At 39.2% G+C, this 18,368-nt stretch overlaps 1 protein-coding gene across 5 annotated transcripts in view; it reads right to left on the reverse strand.

Annotated features, from left to right (window-relative positions):
* Nucleotides 1-18,368, reverse strand: part of PRRG1 (proline rich and Gla domain 1) — a 266,644-nt gene that overhangs the window by 208,696 nt on the left and 39,580 nt on the right. Inside the window, exon 1 of one of the 5 annotated variants that reach the window (XM_029241026.1) lies at nucleotides 12,145-12,204. The exons of the other annotated variants lie outside the window; for them this stretch is intronic. The gene's annotated coding sequence lies outside the window, so the exon portion shown is untranslated. Of the gene's footprint in view, nucleotides 1-12,144; nucleotides 12,205-18,368 lie in introns of those variants that run through there. 5 annotated transcript variants of the gene reach the window in all.

Genomic DNA, 18,368 nt, shown 5'->3' on the forward strand with positions numbered 1-18,368 from the left:
CTCTCTCATTTTAATACCAATCAGAATTCATGGTGAGTGTCCATCCCACCATGTATGTACAACTTTGATTCTACATCTGTTCATTTAACACCTAATGCTTATAAATATTTCTCAGTGACCTTCTGCTTGGGTTCATCGATATTATATAAATTTTATCAATTATGAAATCCATATTCACATATACTCTTCTCACATTTTATAATGTGAATACTACATTGTTGTATCAATTATTTGTAAAAATAAGACCATTAAAAAAAGAATTACTTTTTAAAAGTATGATCTAGTTAGGTCAGCTACAAAATGGGATAAATTTCAAAATAACTGTGCTGAGAAAAAGGAGTCAGAGAGTTCTACTTGTATTAAAATTATAATGAATTAATTATGACATTTACTTTCTTAAGCAAAACTTGAAATCGGTAGCCCAAATAATGTTTAGCCCCATTTAATAATGAAATGGTTATCCCCCTTATTAGCATCGCATCAAGCCCCCAAAACAGACTGAAAACTATTTACCAAAATTACAGGTGAAACTTTAGTTATGCTCTTTCGTCATGCTTCCCAACTGAACATACTTAAAATTTTTACCATATTCATAAAAATTCACTGTGAAAGAGTCTTTCCGTATCATATAACACAGGTGCAGAATAGCAGGGAGCTTCAAGTTCTCGGCAAATCTAGTGTGCAGAATAGGTCTGCGCGAGCAAAACTACACAGCACCATCAAATCCCCACACATATCTATTCAAGTAAGATTAATCTTTGCGTTTCATGAATAGCGATTTAAAACGCACTCATACATGTAAAATAAGAAATCAAGCAACTTCTTTACATTTCCAAAAGAACAGGTAAAATTGTCTGGGACAGGAAATTTGTAGCTAGAAAGATTTGCAGCACAGATTTGCAGCACACTTCTGTTTCCAGTAATGAAGGAATTTATCTGTAAATGGAAGTATGTGTATATACTTCACCCTCGTGAGAAGGGAACACAGCCATCAGGTTGTAGTATTCACCAACATCCTCACTGCAATCAACTACTCCCTTTTCACTCACTTCCCCACTTTCACTGAGGTTACTTAGTGTCTGAATTCCTGACTTGCTCCCTGTGACTACTCTCATCCACGTTCTTGATTTAAATATTCACAAAGACTATCCATTCAAATCCTGGCACTAGCTCCATTCGTCTGGTCCTCATCTCACTAGAGACACCAATCCCTACAGTCAGACTCTAGACTTTGTTCTGGGCAATAATTACACCAACTTCAAATCTCAATTTCAATTATTCCACCTTCCGATCCCTGCTTTTTACCTAGTTGATCACCCCTTTTCATATTCCCAAACCTCCAATCCTTCAATTCCAACACGTTTCCAATCCAGTGACCCTTACCACTCTTTCAGCATTAATCGTGCCTTGCTTTCAGTTCCTTACTTTCGCAGCTTAGACTCCACCGTCCTCTCCTATCCCTTCTTTGAGTCTACTTTTAACTCCTTTGCCTCTCTCTCCCGCTCTTATAATCTTCTGAGAAAACCCCAGTCCTGGTTAAATCTTAATCTCTGCCATTCTTGTACTTGCACCCAAACAGTGAAATATGGCTAGAGAAAAACACATACCACACTGACTGGTTACATATGGCATGAATCCTAAATGAGCCTTCAACACTAGCTGAAAGTTCTGCCCCATTTCCCTCATCAATATATTTTCCCATTTTCCAATGATCATCTTATTTCTGTCATCAATTGTCCAACACCCTGTTTCCATTTCTCCTTCTCAAAGCATTGCTTTGTACTTCACAGATAAAATAAAAACATTTAGAAGAGAACCGTCTTTTCCTCCCATCACCACATCTACCAGGCCAGTGACATCTGTACCCATATTCTCTATCCCCTCGGAGACAAAGGATGAACTCTTTCTCCTACCGAGGCAAAGCCTTTCCTTTGTGCACTGGATCCCAACACTTTGCCAAATTAAATATTTGTGAACACAGTCTGAAGGGGTTAGTGCACCACGGCTAGCAGGGAGGAGTCCAGGAGAAGTCTGGAGCTGCCGAAGACGCAAGAGACTTTACCTTGCCTCTTTGTTTCCTGGTGCACTAGGAGAGGGGATTAAGAGCGCTGCTTAAAGGAGCTCCAGAGACGGGCGCAAGACGCGGCCAACAGCGCGGACACCACAGACGGGCATGAGACGCCAAGGATGCTGCTGCCGCCACCAAGAAGCCTGTGTGCGAGCACAGGTCACTATCCACACCCCCCTTCCGGGAAGCCTATGCAGCCCGCCACTGCCAGGATCCCGGGATCCAGGGACAACTTACCCGGGAGAACGCACGGTGTGCCTCAGGCTGGTGCAACGTCACGCCGGCCTCTGCTGCCGCAGGCTCGCCCCACATCCGTGCGCCTCCCTGCCCCCCACCCCGAGTGAGCCAGAGCCCCTGAATCAGCGGCTCCTTTAACCCCGTCCTGCCTGAGTGAAGAACAGACGCCCTCAGGCAACCTACACGCAGAGGCGGGGCCAAATCCAAAGCTGAACCCCTGGAGCTGTGTGAACAACGAAGAGAAAGGGAAATCTCTCCCAGCAGCCTCAGAAGCAGAGGATTAAATCTCCACAATCAGCTTGCTGTACCCTGCATCTGTGGAATACATGAATAGACAACGAATCATCCCAAATAGAGACGGTGGACTTTGAGAGCAAGATTTATTATTTTTTCCCCTTCTCCACTTTTTCTGAGTGTGTATGTGTATGCTTCTGTGTGAGATTTTGTCTGCATAGCTTTGCTTTCACCATTTGTCCTAGGGTGACAGTCTGTTTTGGTTTTTTTCTCTTTTAAAGAATTTTTTTTCTTAATAATTATTTTTTATTTTAATAACTTTATCTTTATTTTATTTTATCCTTTCTTTCCTTCTTTCTTCCTCCTTCCTTTCTTCCTTCCTTTCTTCCTCCCTCCCTCCCTCCCTCCCTCTCTCTCTCTCTCTTTCTTTCTTTCTTCTTTTTCTCCCTTTTATTCTGAGCCGTGCAGATGAAAGGCTCTTGGTGTTGCAGCCAGGTGTCAGTGCTGTGCCTCTGAGCTGGGAGAGCCAACTTCAGAACGCTGGTCCACAAGAGACCTCCCAGCTCCACATAATATCAAACGGCGAAAATCACCCAGAGATCTCCATCTCAACACCAGTACCCACCTTCATTCAATGACCAGCAAGCTACAGTGCTGGACACCCCATGCCAAACAACTATCAAGAAAGGAACATAACCGCACCCATTAGCAGAGAGGCTGCCTAAAATCATAATAGGGCCACAGACACCCCAAAACACACCACCAGACGTGGACCTGCCCACCAGAAAGATCCAGCTTCATCCACCAGAACACAGGCACTAGTCCCCTCCACCAGGAAGCCTACACAACCCACTGAATCAACTTTAGCCACTGGGGACAGACACCAAAAACAGCGGGAACTACGAACCTGCAGGCTGCAAAAAGGAGACCCCAAATACAGTAAGATAAGCAAAATGAGAAGACAGCAAAGCACATAGCAGATGAAGGAGCAAGATAAAAACCCACCAGACCTAACAAATGAAGAGGAAATAAGCAGTCTACCTGAAAAAGAATTCAGAATAATGAGAGTAAAGATGATCCAAAATCTTGGAAATAGAAAAAATACAAGAAACATTTAACAGGGACCTAGAAGAAGTAAAGATGAAACAAGCAACGATGAACAACACAATAAATGAACTTAAAAATACTCTAGAAGGGATCAATAGCAGAATAACTGAGGCAGAGAACGGATAAGTGACCTGGAAGATAAAATACTGGAAATAACTACTGCAGAGCAGAATAAAGAAAAAAGAATGAAAAGAATTGAGGACAGTCTCAGAGACCTCTGGGACAACATTAAACGCACCAACATTCGAATTATAGGGGTTCCAGAAGAAGAGAAATGAAAGGGACTGAGAAAATATTTGAAGAGTTTATACTTGAAAACTTCTCTAATATGGGAATGGAAATAGTTAAGTCCAGGAAGCACAGAAAGTCCCATACAGGATAAATCCAAGGACAAACACGCCAAGACACATATTAATCAAACTGTTAAAAATTAAATACAAAGAAAACATATTAAAAGCAGCAAGGGAAAAACAACAAATAACACACAAGGGAATCCCCATAAGGTTAACAGTGGATCTTTCAGCAGAAACGCTGCAAGCCAGATGGGACTGGCAGGACATATTTAAAGTGATGAAGGAGAAGAACCTACAACCAAGATTACTCTACCCAGCAAGGATCTCATTCAGATTTGATGGAGAAATTAAAACATTTACAGACAAGCAAAAGCTGAGAGAGTTCAGCACCACCAAACCAGCTTTACAACAAATGCTAAAGGAACTTCTCTAGGCGAGAAACACAAGACAAGGAAAAGACCTACAATAACAAACCCAAAATAATTGAGAAAATGGGAATAGGAACATACATATCGAGAATTACCTTAAATGTAAATGGATTAAATGCTCCCACCAAAAGACACAGACTGGCTGAATGCGTACAAAAACAAGACCCATATATATGCTGTCTACAAGAGCCCCACTTCAGACCTAGAGACACATACAGACTGAAAGTAAGGGGATGGAAAAAGATATTCCATGCAAATGGAAACCAAAAGAAAGCTGGAGTAGCAATTCTCATATCAGACCAAATAGACTTTAAAATAAAGACTATTAGAAGAGACAAAGAAGGACACTACATAATGATCAAGGGATCGATCCAAGAAGAAGATATAACAATTGTAAATATTTATGCACCCAACATAGGAGCACCTCAATACATAAGGCAAATACTAACAGCCATAAAAGGGGAAATCGATAGTAACACATTCATAGTAGGGGACTTTAACACCCCACTTTCACCAATGGACAGATCATCCAGAATGAAAATAAATAAGGAAACACAAGCTTTAAATGATACATTAAACAACATGGACTTAATTGATAGTAATAGGACATTCCATCCAAAAACAACAGAATGCATATTTTTCGCAAGTGCTCATGGAACATTCTCCAGGATAGATCATATCTTGGGTCACAAATCAAGCCTTGGTAAGTTTAAGAAAACTGAAATTGTATCAAGTACCTTTTCCGACCACAACGCTATGAGACTAGATATCTATTACAGGAAAGTATCTGTAAAAATCTACAAACACATGGAGGCTAAACAATACACTACTTAGTAACGAAGTGATCACTGAAGAAATCAAAAAATATCTAGAAACAAATGACAATGGAGACACGACGACCCAAAACCTGTGGGTTGCAGCAAAAGCAGTTCTAAGAGAGAAGTTTATAGCAATGCAATCCTACCTTAAGAAACAGGAAACATCTCAAATAAACAACCTAACCTTGCACCTAAAGCAATTAGAGAAAGAAGAACAAAAAAACCCCAAAGTTAGCAGAAGGAAAGAAATCATAAAGATCAGATCAGAAATAAATGAAAAAGAAATGAAGGAAACGATAGCAAAGATCAATAAAACTAAAAGCTGGTTCTTTGAGAAGATCAACAGAACTGATAAGCCATTAGCCAGACTCATCAAGAAAAAAAGGGAGAAGACTCAAATCAATAGAATGAGAAATGAAAAAGGAGAAGTAACAACTGACACTGCAGAAATACAAAAGATCGTGAGAGATTACTACAAGCAGCTCTATGCCAATATACTGGATAACGTGGAAGAAATCGACAAATTCTTAGAAATGCACAACCTGCCAAGACTGAATCAGGAAAAAATAGAAAATATGAACAAACCAATCACAATCACAAGCACTAAAATTGAAACTGTGATTAAAAATCTTCCAGGAAACAAAAGCCCAGGACCAGATGGCTTCACAGGTGAATTCTATCAAACATTTAGAGAAGAGCTAACACCTATCCTTCTCAAACTCTTCCAAATATAGCAGAGGGAGGAACACTCCCAAACTCCTTCCATGAGGCCACCGTCACCCTGACACCAAAACCAGACAAGGATGTCACAAAGAAAGAAAACTACAGGCCAATATCACTGATGAACATACATGCAAAAATCCTCAACAAAATACTAGCAAACAGAATCCAACAGCACATTAAAAGGAACATACACCATGATCAAGTGGGGTTTATTCCAGGAATACAAAGATTCTTCTATATATGCAAATCAATCAACATAATACACCATATTAACAAACTGAAGGAGAAAAACCATATGATCACCTCAATAGATGCAGCGAAAGCTTTCGACAAAATTCAACACCCATTTATGATAAAAACCCTGCAGAAACTAGGCATAGAGGGACCTTTCCTCAACATAATAAAGGCCATATATGACAAACCCACAGCCAACATCATCCTCAATACTGAAAAACTGAAAGCACTTCTACTAAGATCAGGAACAAGACAAGGCTGCCCACTCTCACCACTCTTATTCAACATAGTTTTCGAAGTTTTAGCCACAGCAATCAGAGAAGAAAAGGAAATAAAAGGAATCCAAATTGGAAAAGAAGAAGTAAAGCTGTCACTGTTTGCAGATGACATGATACTATACATAGAGAATCCTAAAGATGCTACCAGAAAACTACTAGAGCTAATCAACGAATCTGGTAAAGTAGCAGGACACAAAATTAATGCACAGAAATCTCTGGCATTCCTATACACTAATGATGAAAAATCTGAAAGTGAAATCAAGAAAACACTCTCATTTACCACTGCAACAAAAAGAATAAAATATCTAGGAATAAACCTACATAAGGAGACAAAAGACCTGTATGCAGAAAATTATAAGACACTAAAAAAAGAAATTAAAGATGATACAAATAGATGGAGAGATATACCACATTCTTGGATTGGAAGAATCAAAATTGTGAAAATGACTCTACTACTCAAAGCAATCTACAGATTCAATGCAATCCCTATCAAACTACCACTGGCATTTTTCACAGAACTAGAACAAAAAATTTAACAATTTGTATGGAAACACAAAAGACCCCGAATAGCCAAAGCAATCTTGAGAACGAAAAACGCAGCTAAAGGAATCAGGCTCCCTGACTTTAGACTATACTACAAAGCTACGGTAATCAAGGCAGTATGGTACTGGCACAAAAACAGAAAGATAGATCAATGGAACAGGATAGAAAGCCCAGAGATAAACCCACGCACATATGGTCACCTTATCTTTGATAAAGGAGGCAGGAATGTACAGCGGAGCAAGGACAGCCTCTTTAATAAGTGGTGCTGGGAAAACTCGCCAGGTATATGTAAAAGTATGAGATTAGAACACTCCCTGACACCATACACAAAAATAAGTTCAAAATGGATTAAAGACCTAAATGTAAGGCCAGAAACTGTCAAACTCTTAGAGGAACACAGAGGCAGAACACTCTATGACATAAATCACAGCAAGATCCTTTTGGACCCACCTCCTAGAGAAATAGAAATAAAAAGAAAAACAAACAAATGGGACCTAATGAAACTTCAAAGCTTTTGCACAGCAAAGGCAACCATAAACAAGACCAAAAGACAACCCTCAGAATGGGAGAAAATATTTGCAAATGAAGCAACTGACAAAGGATTAATCTCCAAAATTTATAAGCAGCTCATGCAGCTCAATATCAAAAAAACAAACAACCCAATCCAAAAATGGGCAGAAGACCTAAAGAGACATTTCTCCAAAGAAGACATACAGATGGCCGACAAACACATGAAAGGATGCTCAACATCATTAATTATTAGAGAAATGCAAATCAAACTTACAATGAGATATCATCTCACACCGGTCAGAATGGCCATCATCAAAAAAACTAGAAACAATAAATGCTGGAGAGGGTGTGGAGAAAAGGGAACCCTCTTGCACTGCTGGTGGGAATGTGAATTGGTACAGCCACTATGAAGAACAGTCGTGAGCTTCCTTAAAAAACTACAAATAGAACTACCATATGACCCAGCAATCCCACTCCTGGGCATATACCCTGAGAAAACCATAATTCAAAAAGAGTCATGTACCAAAATATTCACTGCAGCTCTATTTACAATAGCCAGGAGATGGAAACAACCTAAGTGTCCATCATCGGATGAATGGATAAAGAAGATGTGGCACATATATACAATGGAATATTACTCAGCCATAAAAAGAAACGAAATTGAGGTGGATGGACCTAGAGTGTGTCATACAGAATGAAGTAAGTCAGAAAGAGAAAGACAAATACCGTATGCTAACACATATATATGGAATTTAAGAAAAAAATGTCATGAAGATCCTTGGGGTAAGACAGGAATAAAGACACAGACCTACTAGAGAATGGACTTGAAGATATGGGGAGCATGAAGGGTAAGCTGTGACAAAGTGAGAGAGAGGCATGGACATATATACACTACGAAACCTAAGGTAGATAGCTAGTGGGACGCAGCCGCATAGCACAGGGAGATCAGCTCGGTTCTTTGTGACCGCCTGGAGGGGTGGGATAGGGAGGGTGGCAGGGAGGGAGACGCAAGAGGGAAGAGATATGGGAACATATGTATATGTATAACTGATTCACATTGTTATAAAGGAGAAACCAACACACCATTATAAAGCAATTATACTCCAATAAAGATATTAAAAAAAAAAGAAGCATTCAGATTTATTAAAACTAATTAAGAATAATAATAAAAAAGATGTGGCTTATATATACAATGGAATATTACTCAGCCATAAGAAAAAACGAAATTGAGTTATTTGTAGTGAGGTGGATGGACCTAGAGTCGGTCATACAGAGTGAAGTAAGTCAGAAAGAGAAAGACAAATAGCGTATGCTAACACATACAGATGGAATCTAAGAAAAAAATCCTATATGAAGAACCTAGGGGTAAGACGGGAATACAGACACAGACCTACTAGAAGATGGACTTGAGGATATGGGGAGGGGGAAGGGCAAGCTGTGACAAAGTGACAGAGTGGCATGGACATATATACACTACTAAATGTAAAACAGATAGGTAATGGGAAGCAGCTGCATAGCACAGGGAGATCAGCTCAGTGCTTTGTGACCACCTAGAGGGGTGGGATAGGGAGGGTGGGAGGAAGGGAGACGCAAGAGGAAGGAGATATGGGAACATATGTATATGTATAAGTGATTCACTTTGTTATAAAGCAGAAACCAACACACCATTGTAAAGCAATTATACCCCAATAAAGATGTAAAAAAAAAAAAGTGAATCAGCTATATGTATACATATATTCCCATATCCCTCCCTCTTGCGTCTCCCTCCCACCCTCCCTATCCCACCCCTGTAGGTGTGACCCCCCGATTTTTGTCTTCAGTGGTGAACTCCAGATCTGTATAATCAGTTTCCCATATGACACCTCTACTAGCATGTATAACAGGAATTTAAAATAAAGCATTATCTTCCACATATAAGCAATATCATATGACATCTGTCTTTCTGTTTGACTGACTTCACTTAGTATCATAATCTCTAGTTCCATCCATGTTGCTGCAAATGGCATTATTTCATTGTTTTTTATGGCAGAGTAATATTCCGTTGTGTGTGTGTGTGTGTGTGTATGCGTGTGTGTGTGTGTGTATATTCATTCCACATCTTCTTTACCACTTACATGTGAAATCAAAAATATGACACAAATTAACTTATTTACAAAACAAAGTAGATTGACAGGCATAGAAAGCAAATTTATGGCTACCAAAGGGGATAGGTGGGGGTAGGGATTAATTAGGAGTTAGGGATGAACAGATATACGCTACTAAAAGTAAAAAATAGACAAACAACAAGGACCTACGGTATAGCACAGGCAACTATATTCAAGATCTTGTAGTAACCTATAATGGAAAAGAATCTGAAAAAGAATATATGTATGTATAACTGAGTCACTTTGCTGTACACCTGAAACTAACACAACATTGTAAATCAACTATACTTCAATGAAAGAAAGAAAGAAAGGGCGTTATCACAAGAACACATAAATTCCTACTTCTAAATTTGCTCTTCTTGCCATATTCCCCATTTTGGTAAATGGCATCACCGCTCGGCCAATTGCTCAGGCTAGCCTTGACTTCCCTAATTCCATGCTGAAGTTGGATATAACTTCACGATATATTCCCAAAGGGAGCGCTTCTCACCATCTCTACCCTTACTGCTCTTCTCTGAGCCACCATATCTTGCCACACAATAGCAAGGGCCTCTTACCTTGCTTTCCGACTGCAATTCTTTTCACACTGTACAATAGTTTCCACACAGTAAACCAGAGTCATCTTTTAAACATCAACATCAGGTCCCATTCCTCCCCAATTACAATGCTCAGAAGGCTCCATTACACTTGGAAGAAAATCTAAAGTCTCCATTGAGAATGAGAAATACCCCATTTCAGAGCTTTTTGAATTTGCTCTTCCTTCTGTCTGCAATGTTCTTTTTCTAGATGTTCATACGGTTCGCTTTATTCAGGTATCGCTCAAATGTCGCTTCTCTGGAGAGTCCTCCTCAGATTACCACACCCCAATTATCACCGTCTATCACTCTCTACCACCTTCCCCTGCTTTATCTTTAAATGTATCTCTACGAGATGTGGTATGTATATCTATGTTTATGTCTGTACTTCCTCTCTTCGCTAGGCTTAACCCTCTGTGAAAACAGAGACATTTTAAATTAGCCTCTAAGTTCTCACTACATAGAAAATGCAGAGCACAAAGTAGATGCTCAATAACTATTTGCTGAATGAATTAATAGAGGAGACGCTTTTCTAAATGATAGGATTGATTAAGAGTCTACAATTTTTCCCTCACATTTTAACAATGAAAACCCGTTCTACCCTCATCTTCTTTTCCCATAATGTGAAACAATCCCTACCAGAAGTGGTCTCTTCCTCTTCAAAAGATCTCATTCGTTTTCCTTCTTTTTACTGATCAAATACAATTTATCAGAGTTTCTCGTATTATAATACATGCCTTTCTCAGAGTTTCCACTGCAGTCACATCCAAAACAAGGGCTACGTGTCATTTCCTTTGTATGTAAGGTTAATACTATATGTCCCAGTCAATGTGCTCATTATCTACTTTACCCCATTGGATTCTAACACAAATCACCCCCTCTTAAATAACAGGCCCTCAAATACTCAACTGCATGAATGAATGAGTTTATCTCTGAAATAAATAAATCAGGTAAATCAAACTGTAGTGTGAAATGACTCCACGGGCAGTAGTTCATTAGAAGAGCTGTGATGTGCAAGACAGGTAAGAAAGGACATTTAAGTCTCCCATTTAGTCAAAAGTAGAATCAATTATCTACAATTTCCTCAATTTTAAAAGTGTATTCAAGAATATGCACAAGTCATAGATATAGCAAGACATTTATAGTCAGAAGACACACACTAGAATATCTTCTTTTCCATATTTTGGTTATGTGACCTTGTACTTCAAGAAGCATGTCTCCTCATCTATACAATGGAGGCTATATTAGCAAACTCAGACTTTGCTGAAAATTGAAGGGTTACTTTATATAAGTGCCTAATACCACCAACATCACAGAACAGATACTCAGCATACATTTGGGAAAGAGGAGGGAGTAAGGAAGAAGGGTCCTAAAAAGGTACCCAGGAAAGAAGCCAAGAAAAAAAAAAAACACTTTTTGATGGTGTTTATCCAGGGTGATAGCCTTCAACTAAACCTCACTCAATCCTAGCTTTTGCTTAAGATGAAAATGTGCACTTGCAAAATAAGAGTCACTAATAAGGCCTCCTATCGCTTATCGGTGAAAATAAAATTTTCCTTGGAGAAATTTTATGGGTTCCTTCACTGCAGCAATTACCCACATTGGTATTAGTTGTCATACAGGTACAAACAGACGCGAACAGAATTTAGACTTCTTAACACCGGGGAGACTTCAAAATCCATAGTTTTTCGAAGGAGAAGAAATTAGGGAGAACCTGATGTATAACTGTGTTAGTGTAGCTAGTAACACATTCACAATCTTTGGGGGGCTTTTTGTTTGTTTTCAGGTTTATAACACAGAGAAACCCCAAAGACTTATTATCTCCATTTTATAACTGAGAAAACTCCAGGTAACTGAATTATCTAAGGTCAAGTGTGAGGTCAAAGTCTTCTAGTTGTGTGTATTATTTCCACACTGACACTCAGCAGTATCATGGACAATGAAATATTCACCTTGAAACCTTGGACCCCAACCACTGAAAGTACAGGAAGATCATTCCCAGCACCAGGGCCTCTAGGAAAGGAAACATAAAGATGGACTTTCATTTTCTGGAACCAGTTGTACCCTGCTCTTCCATCTCGCCTGTTACAGGCACCACAGCTTTGTCAGTTGTGTGGCAGGAGCAGGGATAAATTAGATTCAACTCTGGAAGGATGCAAAAATCACAAACCCACTAGAATTGGATATCATGGCCAGCGATACCCATGTCATGCTCTCCTGACCTCTTCCCATTTAAGCAGAGGATAAGGATGTTGTTCTCTTTCCAATCTATCATTATAGCAACTAAAGAATCTTTAGTACGTATGATAAAAACCAGGCCTTTAAGTAAGGAAAATATTTATAGCACCATTTGTGATATTTATAGCATACCCAACAAATCTTTGCATTGTGAGGAAGAAATTGATAGCACATGGAAGAACTGAAAGATAATGAAATAGCTACTCTTATAGTTCACTAGCTTACATAATGGGAAATCTGCTCAGCCATCCAGGGGGCTGTATGCTGGGCTCCTAAGCCAGGCGAGTCTGTGCACGGGGTTCCAAGATTTTGCAGAGTCACTGTTTGGGTTCCTGGCTGGGCAAGCCTAGAGGCTGCGCTCTGCAGTTGGATGGGGCTGCTGGCTGACAACCCTGCCTAAGCAGGATAGAGGACAAGTTCCATGGCTGGGCCAGACTGCTGGCTGGGGACCCGATCTGGCTGGAGCTGCCCCTGTGCTCCCTGGCCAGATGAGATTACTGGCTCCACACCACAGGTGGAAGGAACTGCTGGCTGTGCTCTCTGATTGGGTACCACTGCCGTCAGGTACACAGTCCATCACAATCTCCATGCTGGAAGCCGGAAGCCCTGTCCCCGCCCCCTTTATTTCAAGCTGATACCAGGTGGTTGAGCTCTCCCTTTTCTCCCAGTGTTCCTCGAGAAGGATGGATGTAGACCTCATGGGAAGCTTCCCAGGATGGAACCCGGATGCTCACGCTGGGGTCTCTTTTCTCTACTGGAGAAACCTCTTGGTGGGGCTGCGTGCTGGCCTGCAGGAAGGGCTACGTGGTCAAAGTGAAGCTGCCTTGTGGTCCACAAGGGGGTGCTTCGGCCTCACTTCTGGCTCCTGGGATTTTTTTTTTTTTTTCCCCACAGAGGCCTTCTTGTCTGTGTAGAGTTGCTAGTTTGTATTTCCTTGAGGAACACTAAAGCCGGGAACCTCTGATTCCACCATCTTGCTGATTTCACACCCATCTTCCCCAATCAGACCTTCTTTCTAGCATGTGGGGAAAGTAACTAACTTCTAAAAATCACTCAATGGACTTCCCTGGTGGTCCAGTGGTTAAGACTCTACGCTTCCACTGCAGGGGATGCGGGTTCTATCACTGGTCAGGGAAATGAGATCCCACACGTGCCGTGTGGTGTGGCCAAAAAAAAAAAAAAAAACACAATAAAATTTAATAAACCCCTCAAATCTACTATACATTGCATATTTCCATTCTTTCCTTCATATCGTTAAATAAAAACGTATTCAGCTTTGTGAGCTATCATATTTTTCATCATACAGTACAGAATACCAGTACCCGTATTTAATGGATCTGGATTCAATAGACTAAAGGTCTATACTCTTGGAGTAATTTTAAATAATATCTACTACTTTACTACTACACTAAAATAATTTAAAATAAAAGCATTAAAATTAAGATCTACTACTCTTTGCACCATTATTATTATTACGCCCCAAGTAGAGAAAGCTCTGCAATAGAAATAAATAGACATGATCTAATGTCCCTGACCTTAGGAAGTTGGCAATTTCCTTAGAATGAAAAGACAGATACACTTGAAATTAAACAGCAGCTCAGGGCTATAATATTACAAATGTCTAAAGGCTATATAAATTTATATTTTTCATAAGCTACTTTTTGAAGATTAATTCCTCTTTCTCACACTCATCTTTATTTTGGATTTATTAATTCCAAAAGCTATTCATATTTTGGAACTGCATTACCTGCTAACCTTTCCACCAGAAATAACATAAAGCAGATTTCAGTGACTAGCTAAGAAAGAAAAAGAACCGAATAAGAGGGAAGGAGAAAAGCATTATATTAGCCTTCCAGGATTTTAACAGAAGAGTCTAAAATATAAAAATTACGGCGAGCTTTTTTTTTTTATGTTGGGGGTAGGAGTTTATTAATTAATTTATTTATTTTTGCTGTGTTGGGTCTTCATTTCTGTGCGAGGGCTTTCTCTAACTGTGGCAAGCGGGGGCCACTCTTCATCGCGGCGCGCGGGCCTCTCACTATCGCGGCCGCTCTTGTTGCGGAGCACGGGCTCCAGACGCGCAGGCACACTAGTTGTGGCTCACGGGACTAGTTGCTCCGCAGCATCTGGGAGCCTCCCAGACCACGGCTCGAACCCGCGTCCCCTGCATTAGCAGGCAGATTCTCAACCACTGCGCCACCACGGAAGCCCCAAGGTGAGCTTTTATAGAGTGAGTAGACTACTTTCTCAGGGTCAGTCTAGTTCCTAAAATAATAGCTACTGTGGATTCACTGCAATCAATGAGCTGTGTCATATTAGCATCATCATAAATGCATCGTCTCAGTTAAACTTCATAACATCTCATATCGTTAGTACCATTTTTCTGATGAGTAGATCACTATAGGCAAGTTCACATAGCTTGGAAGGCATGGAGTCAGGCTTCCAACGGACGACCATCTGGCACAAAACCCCACACCTTTCACCTCCTCCTAAGAAGGGAGTAAAGAATGCATATTGCACTCATTTCTGCACCTATGTACCTTAAGCAATGCAGCAGTATACTGAGAATATGGATCATGAATAATCTAAATTCCCAAGATTGAAGTGCTCATTACATAGAACTTACTGAGAGATGACATTTAAATATCTTAGCTTACTTTTCAGTAGCTAGCCAAAAACTTCCTGAATCACTTCCTATTACAGATATGAAAAATGCAGAATCATCAGTAACCTTAGCTTTCCACTAGTGCTGACTTGATCCACGGCATCTAGTACAACATTTATAGTTTTTTAAAAATTACAACTTCACAGAATGCACACACATACAAGCAGCTACGAGGCATGTTCCCATTAACGTCTACATTACCTAGCTAATATATATCCATACCACGATCCACGTGAAGGTCCAAATTTTAGCAACATTAATATTACCAATCAAAGGCTAATATGCACATACAAATGTATGCGTTCCATACACGCATACACGTACTGCGGTTTTCTAACATGTTATTGAAGCTATCACAAAACGGGAATTGAGATGTTATTTTGTAAAAAGAGTTCTAATATTATATTATTACCTGTTTTCTCTTGTTCATTTGACCCAACAGCACTCTTTTGCAAGAAGTGTCCCATAAAGACATTTACTATAATGCACTGCTTTAATTCAAAATGTGATCTAACCAAACGTACTTAATAGCCTGGCTAGGAAAATCAATACCATGGTTTATAGAACAGTGTCTTTGGAAAGACAGGAAGTGGACTCTTGGTTCTACATAAAATCTTCTTAATCCTATTTCCATTTCCCCCTCCTACATTTGTAACAACTGAATAAACTGATTATGTCTTTTCATCTTGTAGCTGCAGCCTCTGTAGACAAACGGATTAAAATACTTACATTGATGTGATCAATATATTTATCAATCAATAATAACCCAGGGATTGATCTTCATAATTGGAGGAATTCTGCACCTTAATTCATTTATATGCTATTGTCTTTTTTCAAACCTTAGGGATTGTTGATGTGGAAAATTAAGAGAGAATTAAGGGGGAAGGGCCACATAGGGAAAATTGCTGTTTTCTACAGCATAACTGAGGAATACACATGATTAAGTCAAAACGTGATGATTTGGGGGGAAGAAAAGCATGGATAATTGATAGACAACTCGTGAAATAGGGAAGCAATTGTAAATAGATTACTGTGGACATGGAACTGACATTTCCAGTTATTACTACTGTTGTCTTGTCCTTGACAGTTAAGATCTGAGGAATGTTCAGCAATGTTTCCATAGCTGCACGTATAAGAAAATAATATTCCTGCCACCAGAAGCTGCTCTAGTACAGCTTTCCCCTTATACTCCAGGCCACGGACTCTACCACACAGACACTCAAAGGCAAGAGTGTTATCCCTTAAAATCCTGTCAGTAGTTCTCTTCACCTCAATTCCCAGTTCCAACAGCCTCTTCCCTTTCTAATGGGCTGCCTTTGGCCTCACCTTCCTTCCCAAAGCCAGCAGTTACTCCACAACAGATCTGCATTGCACGTCCTGTAAAGGAATGCGAGGTTTTTGTCTTGGCGTTCAGTCTCTCTTCCAAGAGATATACACACACGGATATATTTCCAAGTATACGTCTATACACATATATACATATATATACACCTATATGTGTATATCTCATGTATATGATATATATATACTCATATATTTATATGAGAGACATGAGATATATATACACATACATTTACAAATTGTTAGCTTTACAGTTATAAAAGCATACTTTAAACCTACAGAGCTTTATACCTAGTTTTTTGTTTGTGCATATTAAAGTAAAATTCTAACAATTTGTCACGATTGGGTGACTGATTTTCTTTCTTCTAAAGGAAACATAGTTTAAGTACATATTCAACATCCACTCCCACTCACTGCTTTAATTTGGACAAATAATGAAACTAAAACTTCCAAAGGCTACTCAGTCTCTAATTCATGTTTTTGAGCCCCTACTATGTGAAATCTAGGCTCAAACAAGTTAAACAGTCTTTGTTCTAATCCTCATGGACCAGCCACACTTTCCAAACTACCTAGAAAGGAATCCAGGTCAGACTGTCACTCTCTGCTATTTATAAGATGTGTGCTCGAGCATGTGACATACTCTGTAATTCACAATTTATCTGAAATATACGGGTAATAACAATAAAAATTAACTCAGAAAGTAACTGTAATGATAAGATAATGTAGAGTGAACAGCACAGGGACAGATAATATTCATTTTAGATTGATATGTCACTTGAACTACCCCTCATTAAATGATTTGTTTATATATATGCATGCACATCAAATATATATATTTGGAGAGGATGATAAGCCACCAACTGCTGCTGTATGGTCCGCTTTCTTATGAATGCATCATTGAGCCACCTGCATTATTAATTTTTAAACAAGGGATTAACATGAAAGACTGAAGAGCACTTATCTCCAAAACAATGCAAATATGAAGAGTTTATAGAATAAGGTCTTGTGATAGTACCTATAAAAAATACCTAGCATAAAAGGGTACTCAACAGAAATACACTGAATGAACGAATAAGAGGTAATCACCGACACCGAGTAAGAACTTACTAATATCAGGTGTGGAACTATTAGTTATTTTACGTTTTTAAATAATGAAAGGAATTGAAAGTCAAAACAAAGACTTTTCACAGATTATGACACTAGAGTTTTCATTTCCTGACTCTGCATTTAATATGAATAATACCGTGATGGTTAATTTCACGTCTCAATTTGACTGGGCCATGGAGTGTCCTGATATTTGGTCAAACATTATTCTGCATGTATCCGTAAAGGTGTTTTGCGATGAGATTAACATGTGATTTGGACAAGGATGAGCACTTTCACCACTTTCATTCAACAAAGTACTGGGAGTCCTAGCCAGAGCAATCAGTCAAAAAAAGAAAAAAAAAAAGATAAAAGGCAACCAAATCAGATTCCACCCTAAAACGGTTGGAATAAATAAACAAATTTAAAGTTGCAGGGTACAAAATGAATATACAAAAATCAGTTGCATATCTATATACTAACAACAAACGATCAGAAAGAGAAATTAAGAAAACAATCCCATTTATAGTTGCAACAAAAATAATAACTACATAGGAATAAATTTAGCCAAGGAGGTGAATGTTCTGTACATTGAGAACTGTAAAACACTGATAAAAGAAACTGCCGAAGACACAAACAAATGGACAGATAGTCTGTGCCCATGAACTGGAAAAGTTAATATTATTAAAATATTCATAATATCCAAAACACTCTACAGATTCAATGAAATCCCTATGAAAATTCCAATGGCATCTTTCCCAGATAGAGAAAAACAATCCTAAAATTTGTATGGAACCACAAAAGAACCCAACTAGCCAAAGACATCTTGACAAAGAAGAACAAAGCTGG

This window comes from Monodon monoceros, unplaced genomic scaffold (genome assembly GCF_005190385.1).
Source record: "Monodon monoceros isolate NGI ecotype Baffin Bay Population unplaced genomic scaffold, NGI_Narwhal_1 Super_Scaffold_22, whole genome shotgun sequence".
Classification (NCBI taxonomy): Eukaryota; Metazoa; Chordata; class Mammalia; order Artiodactyla; family Monodontidae; genus Monodon; species Monodon monoceros.